General features: G+C 38.5%; 1 protein-coding gene across 1 annotated transcript in view; it reads right to left on the reverse strand.

Moving 5' to 3' along the window:
• SLC25A21 (solute carrier family 25 member 21) overlaps window positions 1-25,007 on the reverse strand; it is a 459,822-nt gene that overhangs the window by 92,976 nt on the left and 341,839 nt on the right. The window lies entirely within an intron of this gene.

Raw genomic sequence — 25,007 nt, forward strand, 5'->3', positions numbered from 1 at the left:
TTTTTGTTGTTGCTCTTCTTCTTCTTTTCTTTCTTTCTTTCTTTTGTTTTCCTCCCTTCTGTCTTCCCGTCTTTTTGTTCTATTGTTAGTTTCTCTTATTCTCTTTATTGTATTTTTATTTTCTCATTTTCAATTATTATCTGATTCCTATTCTCTCCCTTAATTTTTTGCTGGCCTTCTTTCAGAATCTTTTCTCTGCCTCTATTACCTCCCAGTAGTTTCTCTATTTTTTGCATTTTTGCTTATTACTATTATTGTTTTCTAAATTTTCATCAATATTAACAGCAACATACTTTTCTCTCTCTAAGCTTTACTTTTCTTTTTTTTTTTAACCTTTTTTTTCTTTAGAATTTGTGTTCTCCATTCTCCCAGTACTATTTTCACTTAGGTTGTTTTCATTGTGGCTGTGAAGATATTTTGTAAGATACCCCTTGTTTCCTGGAAGTTTAGTTGGGTATTGTCCTGCCTTGCCAGCACCCGTACAACAGCTTACATGACAAAGTTTGGGCTGTGACACACAATTAGCGAACCTGAGAGGAGAGTCCTCCCAAGGACTGGTCAACAACAATCTAGACCCAACCACAACAAGAGAAGCCAAAGAACCCACAAAAGGGACACGCCTAGAGCAAAGAGCTCAGAAGTATAAGGAAAACACATCTCTGGGCTTCACTAGACTCACAAGACAAAATCCCTCTCCACAAGACTGGGAGACAGCAAATATATCTAATATATAGATACAAACACTAAGATACAAATATATCTAATATATAGATACAAAATGGGGAGACAAAGAAACAACCCCCAAATTAAAGAAAAGGAAACATAGCCAGAAAAAGACTTTGATGAGATGGAGTTAAGCAAGTTATCAGAAACAGAGTTCAGAGTATTGATTATGAAGATGTTCAAGGAAATTAATGGGAAAAACAAGGCACTAGATGGTAAGATGGAGGAACATAGTGAAAACATGAAAAAAGAGATACATAACATAACAAAAATTAGGCAGAAATAAAGAAGGCTATATCTGATATCAAGAATACACTGGAAGGTATCAAAAGCAGGCTCAATGAAGCAGAGGATAGAATAAGGGACTTAGAAGACAAGGTAGAAAGAAATCAGTCAATCAGAGCAGAAAAAAGAAAAAACACTTAAAAAGCATGAGGACAGTCTAAGGGAGCTTTGGGACAACATGAAGAAAACAAAATTCACATTATAGGAGTGCCAGAGGGGGAGGAAAGCGAGCAAGGGATAGAGAACTTAGTGAAGGAAATAATGACAGAAACTTTCCCTACCCTTCCCTGGTGGAGAAAGCCACACAAGTTCAGGAAACACAGAAGGTTCCAAACAAGAGGGACCCAAAGAGACCCACTCCAAGACACATCGTAATTAAAATGGCAAATGGCAAGGACAAAGAGAAAATATTAAGGGCTGCAAGAGAGAGACAAGCAGTGACCTACAAGGGAACCCCCATAAGGCTGACATCAGATCTCTCAACAGAAACTCTTCAGTACAGAAGGGAGTGGAATGAAGTTCTCAAAGTAATGAAAAGCAAGAACATACAACCAACACTGCTTTATCCAGAAAGGCTATCATTTAAAATAGAATGTGAAATACAGAGCTTCCCAGACAAAAAAAGGCTAAAGGAGTTCAGTACCACCATACCAGCATTGCAAGAAATGCTAAAAAGACTGCTCTAAGAAAAAGAAAGAATAGTGAGAGAAAGGTACATCAGCATAAAGGGGAAAAATGGCATTAAATAAGTTGATATCAAAATAGTAGCCTTAAATGTAAATGCAATAAATGGTCCAATTAAGAGACATAGTGTAGCTGAATGGATAAGAAAACAGGACCCAAATATATGCTGTGTACAAGAGACCCACTTGAGAGCAAAAGATTCACACAGGCTAAAAGTGAAGAGATGGAACAAAATATTTCATGCAAATGGAAAGGAAAAAAAAGCTAAAGTAGCAATACTTATTTCTGACAAAATAGACTTCAAATAAAGACCATCACAAGAGACAAAGATGGTCACTACATAATACTAAAGGGATCAATCCAACAGGAGGAAATAACTCTTATAAACATTTATGCACCCAATATAGAAGCACCTAAATATATAAAAATTTGGGGGGTACTTTAAGGGAGAGATTGACAGCAACACAATCATAGTGGGGACTTTAACACCCCACTGTCAGCATTGGACAGATCATCAAGACAAAAAATCAACAAGGAAACACAGACCTTAAATGACTCACTAGACCTAATGGATTTAATTGACATTTACAGAACATTTCATCCAAAAGCAACAGAATACACATTTTTCTCAAGTGCACACGGAACATTCTTAAAAATAGGCCACGTGTTAGGTCACAAGGCAAGTCTCTACAAATTCAAGAAGATTGAAATCATATCAAGCATCTTCTTGGATCACAATGTCATGAAGCTAGAAATCAACCAATGTAAAAAAACTCAAAAATATTTAAACACATGGAGGCTAAATAGCATGCTATTAAACAATGAATGGGTTACCAATGAGATCAAGGAAGAAATCAAACACTTTACGGAAAAAAAAGAAAATGAACAGACAACAACTCAAAATCTATGGGACACAACAAAAGCAGTCCTGAGAGGAAAATTCATAGCATTACAGGCCTATCTCAAGAAACAAGAAAAAGCTCTAATGAACCATCTAACACAACTAAAAGAACTAGAACCAGAATAGCAAGAAAAGCCCCGAGGAAGGAGAAGGAAGGAAATAATAAAGATCAGAGCAGAAATTAATGACAGAGATTAAAAAAACAAACAAACAAAAAAATCAGTGAAACCAAGAACTGGTTCTTTGAAAAGATAAATAAGATTGATGCACCTTTAGCCAGACTCACTAAGAAACAAAAAGAGAGGACCCAAATAAATATAATCAGAAATGAAAGAGGCGATATAACAACTGACCCAACAGAAATACAAAGAATTGTAAGAAAAATACTATGAGCAACTATATGCCAACAAACTGGACAACATGGGTGAAATAGACAAATTCCTAGAAGCATACAACCTCTAAAGCTGAATCAAGAAGAGGCAGAAAACCTGAGTAGGCCAATAACAACTAATGAAATTGAAGCAATAATCAAAAAACTCCCAGCAAACAAAAGCTCTGGACCAGATGGATTTATAGGTGAGTTTTACCAAACATTCAAAGAAGAATTAACACCTATTCTATTCAAACTATTCCAGAAAATTCAAGAGGAGGAAAAACTCCCAAATTCTTTTTATGAGGCCAGCATCATCCTAATCCCAAAACCAGATAAAGACACTACAGAGAAAGAAAATTACAGGTCAATATCCCTGATGAACATATATGCTAAAATCTTCACTAAAATACCAGCAAATCGGATCCAGCAATACATTAAAAAGATCATACACCATGACCAAGTGGGATTTATTCTGCAGATGCAAGGCTGGTATAACATCCACAAATCAATAAATGTGATACATCACATAAACAAAATGGACAAAAATCACATGATCATATCAATAGATGCAGAAAAAGCATTTGAAAAAATCCAGCACCCATTTCTGATAAAAATTCTCATCAAAGTGGGAATAGAGGGATCATACCTCAACATAATAAAGGCCATATATGACAAACCTACAGCCAACATCATACTCAATGGCCAAAAATTAAAACCATTTCCCTTAAAAACAGGTACAAGACAGGAATGTCCACTTTCACCACTCTTATTCGACATTGTACTGGAAATCCTTGCCACGGCCATCAGACAGGACGAAAACATAAAATGTATTCAAATTGGAAAGGAGAAGTAAAACTGTCATTATTTTCAGGTAACATTATATTGTACATAGAAAACCCTAAAGACCACATCAAAGTAATACTAGATTTGATAAACGAATTTGGCAAGGTAGCTGGATACAAAATCAACATCTGGAAATCAATGGCATTCTTATACACCAACAGTGAAGTTTCAGAGAGAAAAACTACAAAAACAATACCATTTATCATTGCAACTAAAAAAATAAGATACCTAGGTATAAACTTAACCAAGGATGTAAAAGACCTGTATTTGGAAAACTACGGGACACTGAAAAAAGAAACAGAGGAAAATATAAACAAGTGGAAGACTATATACCATGCTCATGGATTGGAAGGATTAATATCATTAAAATGTCCATATTACCAAAAGCAATTTATAAATTCAATGCAATTCTTATTAAAATCCCAACAGCATATTTCACAGATCTAGAACAAACATTTCGAAAATTTATATGGAACCAAAAAAGACCCTGATTAGCTGCAGTCATCTTGAGAAAAAAGAACAGAGTGGGAGAGATCACTTTACTGAACATCAAACTGTACTACAAAGCCATTGTAATTAAAACTGCCTGGTACTGGTACAACAACAGGCATATAGATCAATGGAACAGAACAGAGACCCCAGAAATATACCCACACCATTATGGTCAGTTAATATTTGACAAAGGAGGCAAGAGCATACAATGGAATAAAAACAGTGTCTTCAATAAGTGGTGCTGGGAAAATTGGACAGATACATGCAGAAAAATAAAACTACACCACCAACTTTCACCATACACAAAAATAAACTCAATCTGGATAAATGTAAGTTGTGAAACCATAAAAATCCTGGAAGAAAACATAGGCAGTAAAGTCACAGACATCTCACATAGTGGAATTTTCACTGATACATCTCCTAGGGCAAGAGAAACAAAAGAAAAAATAAACATATGGGACTAAAAAGCTTCTGCACAGCAAAAGAAAACAGCTTCAAAATACAAAGGAACCCCATGGTATGGGAGAATATATTTGCCCAAGATGTATCTGATAAGGGGCTAATTTCCAAAGTGTACAAAGAAATCATACTACTCAGCAAGAGGAAGACAAACAACCCAATTAAAAAATGGACAAAGGACCTGAATAGACACTTCTCCAAAGAGGATATACAGATGGCCAAGAGACATACGAGAAAATGCTCAACGTTGCTAATCATCACAGAGATGCAAATTAAAACTACAATGAGGTATCACTTCACACCTGTCAGAATGGCTCCATCAACAAATGAACAAATGACATGTGCTGGCAAGGATGTGGAGGAAGGGGAACCCTAGTACACTGCTGGTGGGAATGCTGACTGGTGCAGCCACTATTGAAAACAGTATGGAAGTTCCTCAAAAAATTAAAAATGGAACTGCCTTTTGACCCAATGATTCCACTTCTAGGAATATATCCTAAGAACCCTGAAACACTAATCTGAAAGAATATATGCACCCCTATGTTCATAGCAGCACAATTTACTATAGCTAAGATCTGGAAACAGCCCAAGTGCCCATCAGTAGATGAGTGGATAAAAAAGCTGTGGGACATTTACACCATGGAATACTATGCAGGTGTAAAGAATAAGAATCTCATACTCTTTGGGACAGTATGGATGGACCTGGAAAATATTATGCTAAGTGAAATAAGCCAGACAGAGAAAGACAAACATCATATGATCTCACTTATATGTGGAATCTAAAGAACTTAATAAATGGATGAACAGAATAGAGTCAATGACATGGAAGCATAGATGAGACTGATGAATGTCAGAGGGATGGAGGAGGGCGGGTGGGTGGAGGGGGAGAGAGTAACCAAAGAATTTATATGCATATTTGTACAACCCAAGGACATGGACAATGGTATGAAGAGGGACCTGGGAGGGTGATGGGAAGGGGTGGAATGGGTCATTAGGGAGAAAAAGGGATATCTGTAATATTTTAAGCAAAAATAAACAAAACAAAAAAAGAAAGAAAAGTATCCTGGGGTGAGAATTAAAAAAAAAAATTTATATGGAACCTAAAAACACCCCAAATAGCCACGGCAATCTTGAGAAAGATGAACAAAATTGGAGGGATCACAATACCAGATATCAAGTTATACTACAAAGTCAATCTAATCAAAACAGCCTGATACTGGCACAAGAACAGACATATAGATCAGTAGAACAGAAGAGAGAACCCAGAAATTGACCCATGCCATATGGTCAATTAATATTTGACAAAGGAGGCAAGAACATACAATGGAGTAAAGACAGTCTTTTCAATAAATGGTGTTGGGAAAATTGGACAGGTACATGCAAAAAAATGAAACTGGACCACCAACTTACACCATACACAAAAGTAAATTCAACATGGATAAAAGACTTAAATGTAAGACATGAAACCATAAAAACCCCAAAGGAAAACACAGGAAGCAAAATCTCAGACATTTTTCGTAGCAATATGTTTGCTGATACATCTTCTAGGGCAAAAGAAACTAAGGAGAAAATAAACAAATGGGACTACATAAAAATAAAAAGCTTCTACACAGCAAAAGAAACCATCAACAAAATGAAAAGGGAGCCCATTGTATGGGAGAACATATTTGCCAACGACACATCTGATAAAGGGTTAATATCCAAAATATATAAGGAATACATACAACTTAACAAAAGGAAGACAAACAATCCAATTAAAAAATGGGCAAAGGACCTAAATAGACACTTCCCCAAAGAGGACATACAAATGGCTAAGAGACATATAAAAAAATGCTCAACGTCGATAATCATCAGAGAGATGCAAATTAAAACCACAATGAGGTATCACTTCACACCTGTCAGAATGGCTACCATCAACAAATCAACAAACCACAAGTGCTGGCCAGGGTGTGGAGAAAAGGGGAACCCTGGTACACTGTTGGTGGGAATGCAGACTGGTGCAGCCACTATGGAAAGCAGTATGGAGGTTTCTCAAAAGATTAAAAATTGACCTGCCATTTGACTCAGTGATCCCACTTCTAGGAATATATCCTAAGAAACCCGAAACACCAATCACAAAAAACTTATGCACCCCTACGTTCATAGCAGCATAGTTTACAATAGCTAAGATCTGGAAACAGCCCAAGTGCTCATCAGTAGATGAGTGGATAAAAAAGCTGTGGACATTTACTCCATGGAATACTATGCAGCTGTAAAACAGAAGGATCTTTTATCCTTTGGGACAGCATGGAGGGAACTAGAGAATATTATGCTAAATGACATAAGCCAGCCAGAGAAAGACGAGTACCACATAATCTTACTTATATATGGAATCTAATAAGCAAAATAAACTGGTGAACAAAATGAGTCCAGAGACATAGAAGCATGGAACAAACTGAGGGATCTCAGAGGAAAGGTGGGGAGTGGGGAGTGAGTGGAGAGAGATTAATCAAAGAATTTATATGTCTATAAGCATAACCCATGGACACAGACATTGTTACGGGGAAGGCCTGCGGGTGGGATGGATGCAGGGTGGAGGGGATTAATGGCGGTAAAAAGGGGATGTCTGTAATATTTTCAACAATAAAGATAAAGAAACTTAAAAAAATGATGAAGGGATTAAGAAGTAAAATTGCCAGTTATTAAAACAGTCATGGGGATGTAAAGTACAACATAGAGAATATAGTCAATAATATTGTAGTAATATGTATGGTGGCATATGGTTACTAAACTTATCAGGGTAATCACTTTGTAAGTTATATAAATGTCTAATCACTATGTTGTACATATGAAACTAATATAACATTGTACATCAATTGCAATTAAAAAAACACTGTTGAATGAATGAATGAGGGACAGTGAGGGACCTGTCGTATTTTGAGCACTTATTTCATGCCATGAACTGAGCTAAGCTATTTACATACTATTATGAACTGAATGTTTGTGTTTCCCCCAAATTCATATGTTGAAGCCGTATGCCCAATGCAATGATATTTTAAAAATACCCCTTTAGAGAGGTAATTAAAGTTAAATGAGATCATAAGGGTAGGACCCTAACCAAAGAGATTGATGTCCTTATAAGAAGTAAGAAACGCCAGGGATCTCAGTCTCTGCGTGTGTACGGAGGAAAGGCCATGTGAGGACATATTGAGAAAGTGGCCATATACAAGCTTGGAGGAGAACTCTCACCAGAAATGGCCTATGCTGGCACCTTGATCTCAGACTTCTAGCCTCCAGAACTGTGAGAACTGTTATTAAGCCATCTTACCTGTGATATTTTGTTAATGGCAGCTTGAGCATATAAATACACATATACTTTTCAATTTGATGCTCAGAGTCACCTGCTAAGGTAGGCACCTCCTATTTTCAGAGAGAAAGAGAGATGGAGGCTTAGAAAGAATACATGCATTTGGTTTCACAAAGTAGTACAGACATGCTTTAAACCTGGGTGACCTGAACCCAGCACTCAGGAACAAAAAAAGTAGAAGTGTCTGTCCTCCGAGACCTCAACAATTGCTAAAGGCATGACTAAAACACCTGAACAAGACCATGTGGATGGTGCCCAAATCTCTCTCTTAATGTCTTGTTTGGTGCTGATGAGCCAGGGGACATGTCCATTTTGATGTCTCCTTTCCCCTTCCAACTTGATCCAACACCCTCTCCCTTCCAAAAGCTTTCTTTGTTCTCAGAGGCCAACATAGGTCTCTTCATCACCCCTATAGGAGCCCTTGGGATCGCATAGCTGATTTGTCTTTTATCACTTCATGCCTATTACCTCCACCCTTGCCTGAGTCCCATAATTTCTTCCTTCCTCATTGAGCCCCTCCCCTCCATTCCCCCAGGACCTGCACCCACCACAGCCCACATGATCTTTTTCCTGGGTTACTGCAAAAGTCTTCAACCCTGTGGCTCTCCCTTTAGCTCCACCCAATCAAGTACCTGATAAAAACTCTATTCTGTTGTTCCACGCGAGGTTAAGTTTAGTTCTCATTAAGACCCCAGTAACACCGAGGGCAGCTGCAGCACCCTAACATTTCCTTTATACCTCCTAACAGCAACCATGGTTCTAATCTTATTTTTTCCCTCCTGTCAAGGACTCTTGAGAATCAACGAAGACTACAGATTCTCTCCAGAAAAACACATGTCCACACAAAAACCAGCGGACAGTGTCATACCTCCAGAGGTCTGTAGACCCTAAGTTAAGGTCCCTGCTCTCTGAACATTGATTACCAGGCTGGGAAGTCAGTATGTGTGCACTCCACTTTCTGCTCTCAACCCCCCGAATGTAACTGAAAAGCTACTTTGTGTATGAAGTTTAGTGAGGGAGGAAGTTGTTTGACAAGGCTCAGTTAAGGTGGGGCTTGATCTAGATTTTCAGGTATGGGTAGGATTGCACAAGTAGAGTGGGAAAAGGGTATCCAAGAAAGGAGAAAATGCTGGAGTGAAGGCATGATGTGAAGGTCATCAAGGGGACCCACTCGAATAGATGGAAGACGATTCTTGGGGGAAATGAAAATATGTAGGAGTGTAAAGTGGTATCAAACCTGAGTTGGCACAGAGGGCAACGAGGAGCCTGTTTAACTTCCTGGGCAGAGGAAAGACATGATGATAGCGATGTTGAGGACAAGTGGACACAGAAGAGAAGAGGGAGGAGGAAGGAAACAGAAAGGCTAGTCAAAGCAGCTACAGTGGTAGCAGTGGGAATGGAGAGGCAGAAAGAACCAAAGGAATGTTCCAGAAGAAGAACCACAAATTGGTGAGGGATGGATTAAAGGACCTAGAATTGGAAAGAGTCTGGAAGATGGCAGGACCAATGGAGCAGGGGCACATCCATCAGTGGCATCCTCCTCACAGGCTGGTGTGCCCTGCACCACACTAAAACCAGCACAGCCCGGTTCTTTATCAACTTACAGTATAAACCAGACACCAATGTATACACCTAACATACTTCTCAGAAAACCTGCAGTCAGTCCTAACAAATTCTGTTAAGTGACATAAATACATGAGCAACATTGCCAGCATGTATATAAAAATGCCCACATGGAAAACATCTCAGAGAACAGCGCCCTGTACAGAACCTGCTTTTAATGCAACAGCATCTAATCAGTCATGTTTTCATTCTGCTGCCTAAAGCATTCCCAACAATAGCGGCATTAATTACACCCACTAGCATTTGTATTGGCTTCACACAGCTCCACTTCACTTTCTGAAGAAGGCATGCCCAGGGATTTCGATCTTGGCATCATCTAAAGATGCACAGTTTGCATCTAAGGATACTCTCACAGGAGAATGTCACTCATCACCAGCCTTTGCATAGGTACAAAAGTGTGTTTAAACAGCAGCAGCAGTAGCACCTCTGCTCACCCAGGTTCCCCACACACATCAAAATTGCCCTTCAGGGCCAAGCTGTGTGTGTATGTGCATGGGAACGGTTGCAAGTAGAAACTAAGTGATTAGGTAACTTTATTGACTCTGGGATGATGCAAGCTATGAAAAGTGTCTAAAACATTCTCTATTGTGCTCAACCATCTTAAGTTGAATTGGGCACGAATTTAAATTTGTGGCATGAGTGGACGGGGAGGTCAACTCACCCTCACTTTGTTACTTAAAGTAATGAGTTCTAATTGTTCAAAGGAAGAGCAGATTCCATAAAGACACATTTAAACTGCTATTGGAGAGGGTGCACTCTTACCATTCGAATGGAGGCCCCAGGGTGTCCGGAGCTAACCCTGAGCTGGAAAAGGAGTCATTGTGAATTAATGCACACCAGGAACTACATCCTGGGTTCTGTTCCCCGTTCCATCCCCAGAGCCTTCAGCACTCAGTGAGGCACATTGCCCAAAATTATATTGTGTTTCTGGGATGAGAAGATTTTTTAAAATTAAAAAAATAAAAATATGACGGAAAATTTAAGGGCTTGAACATTCTTTTTCCTTTTTATTGGAAGCCTCCCTGTACCATCAAGCATGATTACTCAGGTTGTCAGATACTTTGTTGATGAAATTTATTAGTTTTTAGCAGATAAGCCCAAGCATCACAGATGAGTTCTTGCTGCAGATTTGGGGAATGTTTAAACCAAGCTGTAGTTTTGGGCATTTTCCAGCACAGAATTCAGACACATTTGACCAGCTTGACTATTAGCACAAGGGACAGTATTTTAAATCAGGCTTGTTATGCAAGATGTCTAATGATTCCCAATAGAAAGTTACACATTCATGCAGTCTGGATGACCCACATGCTACCAGAATGCTGGCCCTGGTTGCTCTTACTCTCTGGTCTGGAGACATCTCAAGAATTAATTCATGAGTGACAATGGCTCTAAGTGAGAGTGGCCTGAGACCACATCATGCAGTCTAGAACTACCCTCACTTCCTCAGTTTTAGCTTTGGGGCAAACCTTAATCTCGTCAGGATTTGAGAGAGCTAGACTGGGTTGGGGGCAGAAACCTCAGGTGTCTTCAGATGGAAGCACACATCCTTTCCTTTTAGGAACAGACGTGTAAGCTAAGGCCAACCAGACAACTTCTAGACACAAGAGTGGGAGTAGCAGAAGGGACCAAACAGGAGGGGTTCAACTTTGTCTTTATCTCACCTCCACAAAAATGGAGGAGACGTGGAACTGAAAGCATCTATTGAGCACTTACTATGTGCCATTTGCTATCTAATGCCAGCTATCCCATTTTAAAGATATGAAGACAGCCTGGCGGGGCGGGGCTCAGTGGTTGAGCTTCGACCTAGGATCCAGGAGATTGTGGTTCGATTCCCGGTCAGGGCACATGCCCGAGTTGTGGGCTGCAGCCGATCAATGACTCTCTCATTATTGATGTTTCTCTCTCTCTCTCTCTCTCTCTCCTTTCTTCTCTGTGAAATCAATAAAAATATATTAAAAAAAAAAAAGAAAAAAAAGAAGGTAATGCGGCTGTGCCTGACCTGCACGTGAAAAGTGGAGACGTCTATTTTCCCCCTCATCTACCCCAGAGGGATGGGCAGAGGATTACTGAGACAATGGCCATAAAGCTATTTGAGCTTCTTACAGAAAGGTGCTACCGGAATACAAATTATTATTAGCCTTACTATTGTTATGCGATTTAAAACTACAACATGAAAAGCAGGCTATATAGATCCGTGTGTCAGCATCCTACATAATTTAAGTTCAATTTGAAGTTGGTTGTCTTTGCACGCTCAGGTCCTATATTAAAGCATTCTTTTGATGAAAGAACATTCAAGGGGCCAGATGTAGTCACCCTGCAAGAAGAATGATGGAGGTGCAAGAGCAGACATGCACAGGTAACACCTGTGAAAATGGATGTTTGAGCTTTCATTCTATAACGCATGTTTATATTACAAAGTCCCACCGCGGTGGAGTGGAGGGACTCTTACAGGTCTTTATTAAGTGCTTAATGTACAGATTCTGTGACCTGAGGCCAGCTAGAAATAGACACTGAAATTTTGCTTTGATAAGTGAAGCATTTTGATAGAAACTAAAAATGTGGTATCGCTGAACATTCTTGGGGACAAGTGGGATATTTCTAGTTATTTAAGACCCTGCCAGTGGGTTTGATCCTTGGGAGGCACCCTGGTGCACAGGCAAGAGCGTGGGCTCTGGAGTAAGACACGCTTGGATTTATTTATTAGCTGTGGGACCTCGGGCACCTTGGTTTCCACCTATAAAATGGGGACAATAAAATCTACCTCAAAGGTTGTTGTGAAGATCACATAATGCAATGTGTATAAAGGACCCAGCACCAGAGTAGGCTCTCGTTAAAGGTTATTCTTGTTCCCTGCTGTTTGGCACGTTTCAAGCCCTATATTGTTCTTCAAATACAATTGCTATGCTGGCATTAAAAAACAACAACCCAGTTTTGAATAGTTGAATCTAAATGCCGGGCAACCCAGGGGTGACTTTCTTTTCTATAAATAACTCACTAAAAGAGATATTCTAAAACATTTTTCCAATTAGGACAGGCCCATTCAGAGCAGGCTGATTAGAACAGCTCTGTCGGAAAACCAGTCATGAGAATTGCCACGGAATGAATTCCAGAATATTCCTGATTTGTGTCTAAATTCTGACGAGGGTCACCATTCTGCAGACAGGGCAGAAATTCTTAGACGGTTTAACCCCTCCAACAATGTCTCTGCAAAGTTCTTCCTGAATCCCAAGATCATGCTAATTCTCTTCTTTTAGACAGAGATCCTGTGTAATTTACTGCTCCCTTCAGTCTATTGGATGTCCTTGCACTTTAAAACGCCTTTTAAGGGCCATCTAAAAAGGAGAAGAAATGGCATAAAAATGGGGGTGGGGTGAGGTGGGGAAACTTTGAAAGAGTTTGGAATATCGCCCTGCACCCCAGGCCCCAGCCTCCGCACAGGAAATGTTTTGAGCCATGCCTCGGCCTCAGTGGAGGCCCACAGGCTTTCACAGCAATTAGAACTGATGGAGGTGAGGCCCCTCACCTCTCTGGCAATTATGAGCCTGTGGTAATAAAATAAACACACGCAGCCACTGTCCTCCACCAGTTTTCTTGCTTGAGGGTTACAGAATCAACACTGAAGGCCTTGATAAAGAAATCTGGAGTGTTGGGGCAGGGATGGGGGCCATGTTCTTACACACTTACTCAGTGGCCCCGGATGAGCTGGATTCCTGCATAATGCCCAGACACCCGCTCCGGTGACTGGAAGGAGTTTTGCATTATTTGCAAGAGCAGAGGAGAGGAGGAAAGGAGAAAGGTGATCAAGATAGAGCCCATGAAGTGCCTCTTCAAATATACTCTACTCAGGAAATCCTGAAGCCATGGAGACTGTGGGGGTGGGGGAGGGAGCAGTCATTTGTTCTAATCCTGGACAGAGTCTTCTTTTATTATGTACCACAGGGCTATCACTGTTAATTTTCCTTTTCTTTACCAAGGGCCCAATGGAATTATTTTAAATTACAAAAACAATAGATGAAATTAAGAGTTTTAAAACATACTTAGCATGCCAGTTCCAGAATTTAACCTCTGAATGTTTTCAAAAAAGACAAACTTTCTTGACGAATTCAAAAATTAATGCTGGAATTGACATTAATGTAGAAAAGATGAAATGAACGAACACACGGCTCGTTGCATACTAAATGTAGTTAATATTATTCCAAATAACTATATAAGTATGTTAACAAAACAGATGCAAATGTTGTGTACAAAATAATATTGAGTAGAATATCATGTTCTAGGAACGATCTCTTAAGGAAATATATCAAGAAGTCTTTAAAAATGATTTCTTCTTCCTGTGATGCAGAAACATGTCTGCTTAACAGAGGAACAGCTAAGATGGAGAATTACTTTGGCCTTATGTTATTTTTAACATCTACATGCCCTGTTTGGGGTTTTTTCATGCAGGAACAAATGGTTTCTTTGCCTGTTTTAATCAGTATGCTGTGCAACATGTAAACTTAGCTGTATCAAACCAAGGCAAAACATGGTGTAGATATTCCGAGAATTATTTGTTTGCTGTGGACCCCAAGCAACTACAAACACTAACTTAAAGCACATCGCTCCATACTTCGAAAGAAAAAGACTAGCATTTGTGGGGCACTCTGCTTTTATTTCTCTAGAAATGGAAGAAATAAAGCGACTACTTTTATAAGTTTGGACGTATTTCTAGCATTGCTTTATTTTCTTAAAGCATAACGGCATCCATTCATCACTGGAGAGTAACAAAGCAGTAACCTGATATGTGACAAATATTATGAGCTTAATGGCTGATGTCCATTACCGATGGGTCCTGCTCACTCTGTGGAGGAGGTTGGCACTGAAGGATTACTGAGCAAACAGAGCACCTGAAAAAACTTGCGCTCCACAGTCTGTCATCAGGGCTCTGATCGAGGGCATTACCTGAGAGCAGCGGCTCTTATCTGAAGCTGCAAACTGCCGCTGCTGCCAAAAACTCTCAACAAAGAGCAACGGTCACGGAAGGATGAGCCACCGAGGCAGGCGCCGGGGATGCTGCTCCCCACAGCCCACCCCTTCAGGCATCACCTGAGCCCAGCACCACGCCACCTTTCCATCCTGGATGACCACAGAAACAAAACGGCTCCAAACATTCTCTTGTAATTCTATAAAATAGTTAGCATTTAAATTGCACCTTCAATTTCACAGCCAACTAAGAAATGTGTCTGTGCATATGTTTAAAGTTTTGATGGAAATCTTTGGATTCTACCAATACTGAAAATATGTGCTTTGCTGTCATCTATCTTTCTTCTCCTTTCCTAAGAAGACCTCATATTCCTGAGAAGCTAAACTTGTCTTACTGGTTTGGCCCTCATGAAAAGTAAGTCACCGCTTTTTCTCTATAGTTATTTTACTTACTTAGAAAAGATCAGTTTTCCAGCCATAAGAGGTTATGGCTTAATGGACTTGTCAAATTTATAAATTCCAGGTGAAAACAGGATTTTTGTAGATTTGCTTTTGCTCATTTTACTGTGTCTGCAACCAAATAAAATATCTACAGATTTCCCAGAAAAAAAAGATATTTACCTAATGTTTCCTTCTTGTTTTTGTATATGTATTTTATTTCAATTATGAATTAACATTTGACTTATTTGCTAATATCCACTTAATTTCATTTATGGGCTGATAAGTATAATACATACAACTATTAACTTTATGACAGAAATAAAAAACTTAACAGGAAGTTTCATTATTTGGAGTTAATTCTGGCATTGCATTACTATGATAATCTCTCATAAATAGTTAAATTCAATGAAATGAATAGAAGTCCTTTGATGTTTGAAGTTCTGCTACTGATAATCTGTTCTCCTTAAAGTATTTCATAGTTGTTGTTTTTTCGGGGGCTGGGTGTTAGAGGTGGGGAAGTATCTGTAAGTATTTTCAGGGAAGAAAGGACAAGGGTTGGACTGAAGGAAGAACATGAAATTTCTTTTTTAAGAAAACTATTGAGAGTTTGATATACACATGTATTTAAAGTGGTCTTTATGCTTTCATTTTGCTAGCACCTTTCCCTCCTAAAGAATTTAATTCTGTTGATCCTCACCCAAGAATCCAGGCAGCATTCACTATACCCTATGCCTGTCACTAGGCATATACTCACTTATACGCAGGGCCGGATAAATAGAAAATGTTTAAGAAAATATATAGATCATTGGGGAGATAAAGGGACATTTGTAATATTTTAAATAAAAATAAAAATTAAAAAAAAAGAAAATACATAGAAAACTAAAAGATAAGCTTGAAAATATGTTCATCTTGCCCATATAAAAATTCATCTTCTTACTGTAGTTAGATTTCATGGGTTTTTTTCCTAGTGAAGATGTATACTTCCAGCCAAATCAATAGCTGATAAAAAGAGGAAGGTTGGAAGAAGGTACTGTTTGGAGCTTTCAAGATGAGACCCGCAGCTTCCTGGAGAAGCATTTAACATTCGTTGACTCCAGTATTTAGAAGTGTTTTTAAGGTTAAATTTTTTTCTGAAGTGTGGTGACATCTTAGGATGTAAGCGTATTTATAGTAATAATTCAAAAGTAGTAAGCGGAATAATAATTGTTAACTAGCTCAAAGGAAATGTCCAAACCAAAATAAATCATCATCATCAAAGATTTCAGATTTGTGCAAAATTTTCAATTCTTTCCAAACCTAATTTTTGAGGGTTGGTGCATTATTCGATTTAAATCTGTAAATCGTCTGTATCTCTCTCTCTCTGCCTTTGAAGTTCTGCCACATCTGCTCTTGCCAGGTAAATGCTGAAATTATTCTGCTTTAGCTCATAAAAAAAGCACACCAAAAAACACCCACTCTGGAGTAAGCACTCTTAATTCACAATTCTTTTGCACGTGAACCGATAGTTGATATTCAAAATGGTCTTTGCTCTGCTCATATTTAAACAAAGAGTTCACTCAATTATGAATTATTGAAAATTTTTGTTCTCCAAAAAGCCTGCAACACTTTCGAGGGTGTAAAAATAAGTTCTCTGTAAGAAAAACCACAAAATAATGGGATTTGGGAAATCTGCTTTAAGATGAAAGGTTAGCTAGCGCACACAATTGCACGGTGATGATTGCCTTACATTTTGAAAAATAAACTTTTCAAAGCAGGAATTTTGGAAGGTTGGACTATTATAAAACTACATATGTCACAGCATCACGGCACTGTAAGCAAGGGGATGTGTATAGCCAAAATCTATACTACATCTTCCAAAGATAGTATTTCAGTAATAAAAGAAGCATGTTATATATCAATTTTCACTTAATAACTGAGTTCAAAATTAAATGCAGCGAGATATAGCACCAAACGACCTGTCATTCCCTTTTTAAAATTTCAAAATAAATAGCAAGAAATAGTGAACACAGGCAAACGACTACAGGCTTTAAAACCATTGATGATACTTATATTAGAATAGTTAATCTAATTGAACTGCAGTATATTTCTAAAAGGATCCTTCCAGAATTATTTAAATCTAAAAATTGTTAGAGAAAAAAAAGTGTGCTGTAAGTTGCTAATTAATAAGTAAGCATCTTTTTCAAGGTAAATGATTCCTATTAGGCAACACTTTATAAACACCTACACTACTTTAAATTTAACTGAAAACTACCCCATTACGTCACCTTTCCCAGGGACACATTCTGCTCTTTACAATAATATTCTTGTCCATTACTTATTTGCTTCCTCTATCTAAACAAAAACGCCTTCCCTGCCTTTTAAAGTCTAGAAATTTCTTTTACAAATCGCAGAAAACCTCCAGGTTTTAGTAGCGAATGTCTATGAAGAAAAACCTGGCTTAATTATAGTTCTCAGCTCCACCAGCAGCCATTTTAAACAGAAAACTGGTTTAGTTGTGTTGACAATCACATTTTAAACTGATTCTTTCCAGATGAAAAGATACTTTTTCAAACAATGTAATAAAAATGTAAACTCAGCTGTTTCACAGACATAAAAGTGATTTATATCACATGTACTGCGCTCATGGAGTTTTTCTCCTTACACAATGGAAGTTTTATTTTAAGGTAAAGTTAATAATTAACAGCTAGAAAAATCCCACAATGCAAAGAAGTCAGCCATAGGGGATTAACCACCCCCCTTTGCTCTCCCACAAAAATCAGCCAATAAACCTGGTGAGAGAACGATGGGATATTTGAAAATTAAAAAGAGTCAACATTGGGATGGCCCGTCCCTTCGGTGGGGGTGGGGAGCAACAGTGACTTTGGGGAGGCACCAGGAGGCTTCTGGGAGCTGAGAATACCCCAATTTTTGACCTCAGTGCTGTATACAGGGGTGTCCAGCTTGTGAAAATTCACTGGAGCTGTGCATTTGTGTGTACTTCCTGTATTATACTTCAATAAAAACTTTAAAAAAGAGATTGCATACTGTCTTGTTAATGATAGTATGAGAAAAATTTCAGTGTAACTAGATGAGTGCTCTCTTTTTTATAAATACTCTGAGGTATAGCTGGAACTAGTCCTCCACAGAACTATGCTACTAGAGAACTGAAAATGATGCCAGTGGTTCATGTGATGAGCCCCATGCTAGTCCTAAGGAAGCAGAGATTTTACATTTGAGGGGAGAGAAATGTGTGTGTGAAAGAGTATCTGTGGTCTCACATCTGAAATATTCACAAAGACATGATCTTTTTGAAGAAACTAAAAGGAGACTGTAAAATTCATATTTCTAGCAGAATTTTTGGATGGCTGTGAATCTGGTTTTTGTACGTCCAGTTCCCAATTATTCCTGTTAATGGGAGGCAGACCACATGGATAATTGAAAACCCACAGTCACAAGCAGGAACATGCTCCTCCCCCATCAAAATGGGGGCCCAAGTATTAAATAAATAGAAAAACTGGTCTGTGTTTTAGTTGCTAATAAACTGTGAAATGTCCAAAGTGTAAGCAACTGCAGGGCAAGCAAAGACCCTGCAAGCAAAGAACACCATCCAACTAGTGACTCCTTGAAAAATCTAGAACAGGACACATTAAGTGGATAACTTTATGTACCAAAAGCTTAATTTACATTTGAGCTGTGAATTTTGGTATTTAAAAGTCTAAAGTTTAATCCATCAGCACAAAAACAATTAGCACTTTCATCTTCCCAATATACACGGTGGAACAATTGTAGAGTTACAGTTGTGAGTACAGGAAACATAGGGTTTATTCTTGTATTATTATTTATTAATTATTGTATTATTTTCCATGCAAACAACTTTTGCCCCACCCTGTAATACTTCACTCTCATTAAAAAAATAAAAAGAATGTATAGGATTAATTTTTGGTATCATGCATTCTGAAATAATACTCAGGTGCCCAACACCACGAGACTTTCCATCGAGGGAAACATTTTTACCACTATCACAGATCCTACCATTTCTTACACCCCACATCTTAAAGGCAGTTCTTTCCACTTCTCTCTTCGTTAAACTCCTCTTTCATGTTCTTATTTGTTAATCCTTGCCTCCCTGTAGTGCCCTCACCCCCTCAACTGGCTTTATTTTTCTGTTTTTGTCTTTCCCCCAAAATCTGAGCAAAATAAAAATATTATCTTTAAGCATACATGTATGGACACATGTTTAGCTCAAAATTAAGGTCTGGATGTAAAAAGCAACATATAGGCAAAGATACCGTGATCCGATCATCCTTCTATACTTGTAGGGAATGCAAAAGGAGAATTTCCTCATAATTTGAAATACCCTAATCAGCTATTTACTGAGAGAAAACAGAGAGGTAGGGTGTGTGTGTGTGGGGGGGGGGTTGCGGTTAAGAATAGAAGAGATATATAGGTGAATCCCTTTTGGTCCTGGCAGTCGCTAATAGAAAAACCTGAATAAATAAACTAAGGGGAAGAACTCTTAGCAGCGAGGAAACGCACATGCTATTCTGTACCTCACAACCACCCTGAAGGAGGAGCCTCTCCCTGCACCTCTGCCCCTCCCCTGTTCCCAAGACACACAAAAAATCCCCAGGCATGAATACCATGACGGTCTCATACATGTCATGTTATTTGCAGTTAGGAGTTAAGAAGAAGGACAAGTCTAAGTATGTGATGAACCCAAAGTTAATGGACCAACTGTTTTCAGAGTTCCTTGTGTACATCCCCAGGGTCAAATTCAATCCTCAGAAATCCACGTGCAGTCTCCATAGAAATGACTATAAACACCAAGCAGGGGAAAATAACTGCAGCCAGTCTTTTCTCTGGATTGACATATGGCCTTTATTCTCTCCTGGCTTTATCTTGTGAATGGCAAGTTTTGGCTTGGTTTTATTTATACAATGGAACTCCGTCGGCTCACACACACCTTCGAGAGACCCAGAGTGAAATACTCATTGTGGGGCTTGGTAACGGAGCAGGAAAAACCTTGGCAAGTAGAAGCAAATCAAAGAAGTTCATGAAACACATTTATTTTATTGGGCTATGAAAAAAATACAACCTTGGAAAGTGAACATGATGTTACCTCAAAGGAAAATAAATCGTTAATAGAGATGGAGGCGTCAATCAGCAAGAATCAAGGCGAATGCATTAAAAAAAGGTCTGTGGCCAAGGCTAGTGTAGCTAAAATACCACACAGGCGATGAACACATGCAGTCGGGCGGGTGCAAGGGCGCTGATGGGGAGTGGGAATGAGCTGGAGCTGTTTCCTAGTTAGGGAAGCTCACTTTTTCATCTCTCTCTAAAATGTTTTCATTTCGTCAGAAAGAGAAAGGAGAAAACAAATTTCAAACCCCTCACTTCAATGAAGTTTTAATAAAGCAAAATGCAATGACTCTTTTAACAGACATACACCACCAATATGTAATGTGCTGGTTTCAGATTGAAGCAGAATTAAAAATATGATTTTATAATGAATCAAAATTTAACTGTATAGCTGCTTATCAATGATGTATTTAAACATTGTAGTAAAACAAAACTCTTGTTCAAGTAATAAAAACTAAAGGTCTGTTTATGTCAATGGCTCATGCATAAAATTGACTAAAAAATCAACATGAAAGTCTCATAAATTTCAAATCATCCAAATTTTACCTACAGCATAAACCTATTCATTTGCTGCCTTTATTTTCACCATACACCATGCTTGTATTATTGGAGGTGACTAGACCATCCTGGTGAAAACTTTATTTATTATGACTTTGTGAATCAAGAGGAAAAGAGGGAATTCTCAGGCCACCTATATAACTATAGCTTATTATAATAACCTTAAAGATACAATTAAATTCATCTGTTTAAATTTCTCTTTTTGTCATGGGAGCTTTGGGTGAAACTGTTTTGTTTTGTTTTGTTTTAAAAATTAGAACATGATTTTAAAATGCTGCTGAGTGGTATACAGCTTAGAAAATAATTTACTTCATTATTAATTCCTAAGGATCATAAATAAAGTGGTCAGTTTGGTCAATTTAAGTTACAAGTAAGCCAATCCATTGTGATCCACATTTTGCTGCGGACAATGTGAGCTACATGATTCCTAGGCCGATTTCGAAAGTCCAGCTTCTTGAAGTGAGACTGCAGCGTATCTGGCACCACAAATCTACTTGCCTAACAGACTCGAACAAAAGTCCAGCATCAGTCCTTCTTGGGATGACAGGTAGTAGTCAACTGTTTGCAATGCAGAGATTCCTGTCACCAACCCACAGGAGAAACCAGGAATCAAACTCACTGAATGAATCACAGAACCAAACAGTGGCGTGAACTGTGCTGAAAACTAATAGGCAGTTCATGTAGACTGGCTTGGAGGGCGCGGGGAAGAAGAGCAGGACTCAGCACCTGCAGCACAGCATGTACATGGCCCCCTCAGGACAAGCAGAACCTCATGCCTAAGGGTTGTTTCAGCGCACCAGAGGTCGGGACATATGGGCAAGGACAACTGTGATGTCTGATCAAGGGAAGAGATGCCGTCCCTCGCTTATTAAGAATGGAAGTGTTGCACTAATCAGAAGGGCCCACAAGCCTCTAAATCAGTTAACTCTCAGACGAGCTAACAAGTTCATGCTCTAGGAACAAAATAAAAATTCCATAAACACAATAATTACCAATTTACGAGAAATCTCTGCATGAAAAAACAGTGTAACACTTTAAAATGTAGGCAATCATCACCACCCTAGACATGATGCAGAAAGGAATTAAGAATAAATGGAATCTATTGAGGAATAAATTGTTCCACTTAGTAAATAAAAAATTTGTATTTTCCTTTTTTAAAAAACAGACCAAATCTATTTAAACAGAGTTAAAAGTTTAAATATAGTTTAGTTGAGTTCAACAAACATTTGTTGAATTCCATCCATGATTCAGGCATTGGGTCAGGTCCTGGGGACACCATGATGGGTGCAATAGGATCCTGACCCTTGAATAGCTCACTACTGCCTGGTGGTGACATGTTAATTAGTTTTAGGTGCATATTTGGTACATGATTCCTTAAAAAAGCTACCTCTCAGCTGCTGCAAGATTCTGACGTTCTCAGTCTCTCTTTGGTCTGTTAGCATTGCATGCATGATACGCAGAACACTTACACAAAACCTACCCATATCCATGGGGTCTGTTAGTCCCAGGGATGAAACTGAACACTGAGCTAGTTGAATGTTCACGTATCAGCGCTGTCAGGAGATACACAGTTTTTTCAAGGGAAAGAGACAATGAACTTTACTTAACTGGCTTGCAGTGCTGGACTCAGCTAGTAAACCTGGTTTCCATTTCTGGCTCTGTAGCCACTCCTTAGCGACCTTTAACAAGTTGCTTAATTTTTTTCTCCCATTTATTTTGCTCAGTGCAAAATAGGATCAGGGGCGTGTGTGTGTGTGTGTGTGTGTGTGTGATAAAAAGAGGAATAGTAATAGCTGACCTGAACATTGCTAGGATGAGTTAGATGAGTATAAAATGCTTCTCTATATTTTGGAAGAAAGATGTTAGGAAAAGGGTATTAGTGGTCATTTGAATAAATATCAAGTTAAAAAAAAAGTAAAGTTAAGCATTGTTAATATAACAATAGTTTAATGAACTACTTTAATAGATTATTCCCAGATGGGTAATATTTCCATTTATAGAGAAAATAGCTTATTTTTAAACCTTTCAAATATCTAATTTAAATAACAGACAACAATCTAATGCTGTTGTTACTTGGCTAAAGGCGAAACTGAAAACACACAACTCCTTAACAGTTTAAAACTAGTTTTTCCCCAGACCTTTTTAATTTTACTTTTACTTTATTATTTTTTAAAAATTTATCTTTATTGTTGAAAGTATTATAGATGGCCCCTTTCCCCCCCCCATTGACTCCCTCCCCTCCGCCTCCCCCCCCAGGCCTTCACCACAATTTAAAGCAATTTCTGTTCCTCTTCCTTGCCAACAATAATTAAAAATAACAGAAACAAAAAACAAAAACAAAAAAATTAAGAGCGCTTATTATATGTAAGTTATAGAGAACAGCAGAAAAAGTAGTTTATATTATGAGCAATGTGGTTTGGCTTTTGCTTTACTGTTATCTAGAAAATTTGCTTGGCCATTGTAAATTCTAGAGCAGTGAACCTCTGCACGGTAGCATCTTCCTTTTCAAGGTTTTACGTCTTGCAAAACCCCTGTTGTAAAACATAATTTGGAGTAGAGAAGTGGAGGGGTGTAGGTAGTGGGATGAATTAAGGGAGGAGCCTTAAAGAAAGCAACACAAAAAGTTTTAATGTAGTTGATTCCAAACCTTATTTGAGAAGTCTGAGCAGGATGAAAAGGTTTTCTCTATTCAGTAGTTTCACTTAATCCGCAGCCCAAACATTTGCCCCAATAAACATTAGATTATTTTTATGTTAGCTATAAAGCTGTCAGTCCTCAATAAACAGATATACTCCTGGTGGTTTTACCCTTGCTGTCAAAGAATTGTCAATATGCACACTGGCTCTTAAATTAAAACAAACGCACAGGAAAAGAAATGTAAAATAGAATCACACAGCAGAGCTTAACGGGAGGCTGTTGAAATCCTAAATAAATGATGGTCCAAACAGTCGATGGTGATTAGAAGTTCAATATACTGTGATATAAAGTAGTCAATGTGTTGTTAGCACCTTGCTGTCTCCTTAATGGAATGCTGTAACCTCTCCTATTCAGGTAAAGCCAGACCTTTACTTTAGTGTGTCTCAATTAAATTTTATGTTTGATGTGTCCATTTGTCGTAGGAAAAGCAACAAGTTCAACGAAAGGGAGACTTTGAAGATTTTTATTGCCTATGGGGACAGTTTACTTCTGTCTGGAAAGTCCCTTCAGAGTTTTTGTGGGTCTTTCTCCCGTGGTTGAGGAAGGCTCTATAAGAGATACGACGAGATACGGAGGCATTGAAAACGCAAAGCTATTTTCCAACTGGTCGGATCGCTACCATTTTTGCTGATGCTTTCAGAAGGACTTTTTCACAAAAGCTAATAGAATCATCTAACTGAAACAGTAATTTTTACTCATTCAGTCCTTCCTTTCATTGCAAAATTAAGCTTTTAGAAGGCTGAACTTGTGTCCTTCTGACGTATTCTGTGTGGGGCCTAACGGAACACTGTGTACACACGGACAGCCACTAAGTACTATTTGCTTGCTGAGTTATGTGTTCTAAGACTGGTAAGGACACAGCATAAATATAGAAAAGATGTAGCTATTTATTCTTATCTGTTCTTAGCTGGACTGGTGCTGTTGTTGGCCCATCACCTCCTATATCTAAAAGCCTTTGTAAACTTGAAGGAATTGGGTCTCACACCAGAGAGAAATGAAGGGATACTTAATAATGCTTCTGCCCAATGTCACAAAAGGAGGTACTCTTTTCATTTTAAAAAATGACCAAAGTAAAATTTCTGTCTGAAATGAGTAGTTCTCTTTTGATAAAGAGAGAGGGGAGAGAGAAAAGAGAAAAAGAGGAAGGAAAAAGGAAGTCTTCTATATTGGAGGGTCCAAAATAAGAGAATAAAATAGGAAGTGGGACACTTAGAAATGTAACCTGGGTGAATAAAGACTTTGAGGACGAGAGAGCTGAAGGCAAATACACTGGGAATCTTAAAGCCCCGATGAATACTCCTTTTGTTCTATGTAATAAACGTATGATCTTCCCTGCCAAGGCTGAAAGCAAATGGATTTCCCCAAGGAATGTCCTATCACTGGAGAAGACTGGCCATCAAAAGCCATCATGCTCTGAGGAGGTGTAGCAAAAGGATTAAACATTGTAGACAGGTGAAGGGGTAGAGGAAGACCTGGAGACAGGGATGTAAGAAAGGTAAAATGTC

Source organism: Miniopterus natalensis, chromosome 1 (genome assembly GCF_054644295.1).
Source record: "Miniopterus natalensis isolate mMinNat1 chromosome 1, mMinNat1.hap1, whole genome shotgun sequence".
NCBI classification, from domain to species: Eukaryota; Metazoa; Chordata; class Mammalia; order Chiroptera; family Miniopteridae; genus Miniopterus; species Miniopterus natalensis.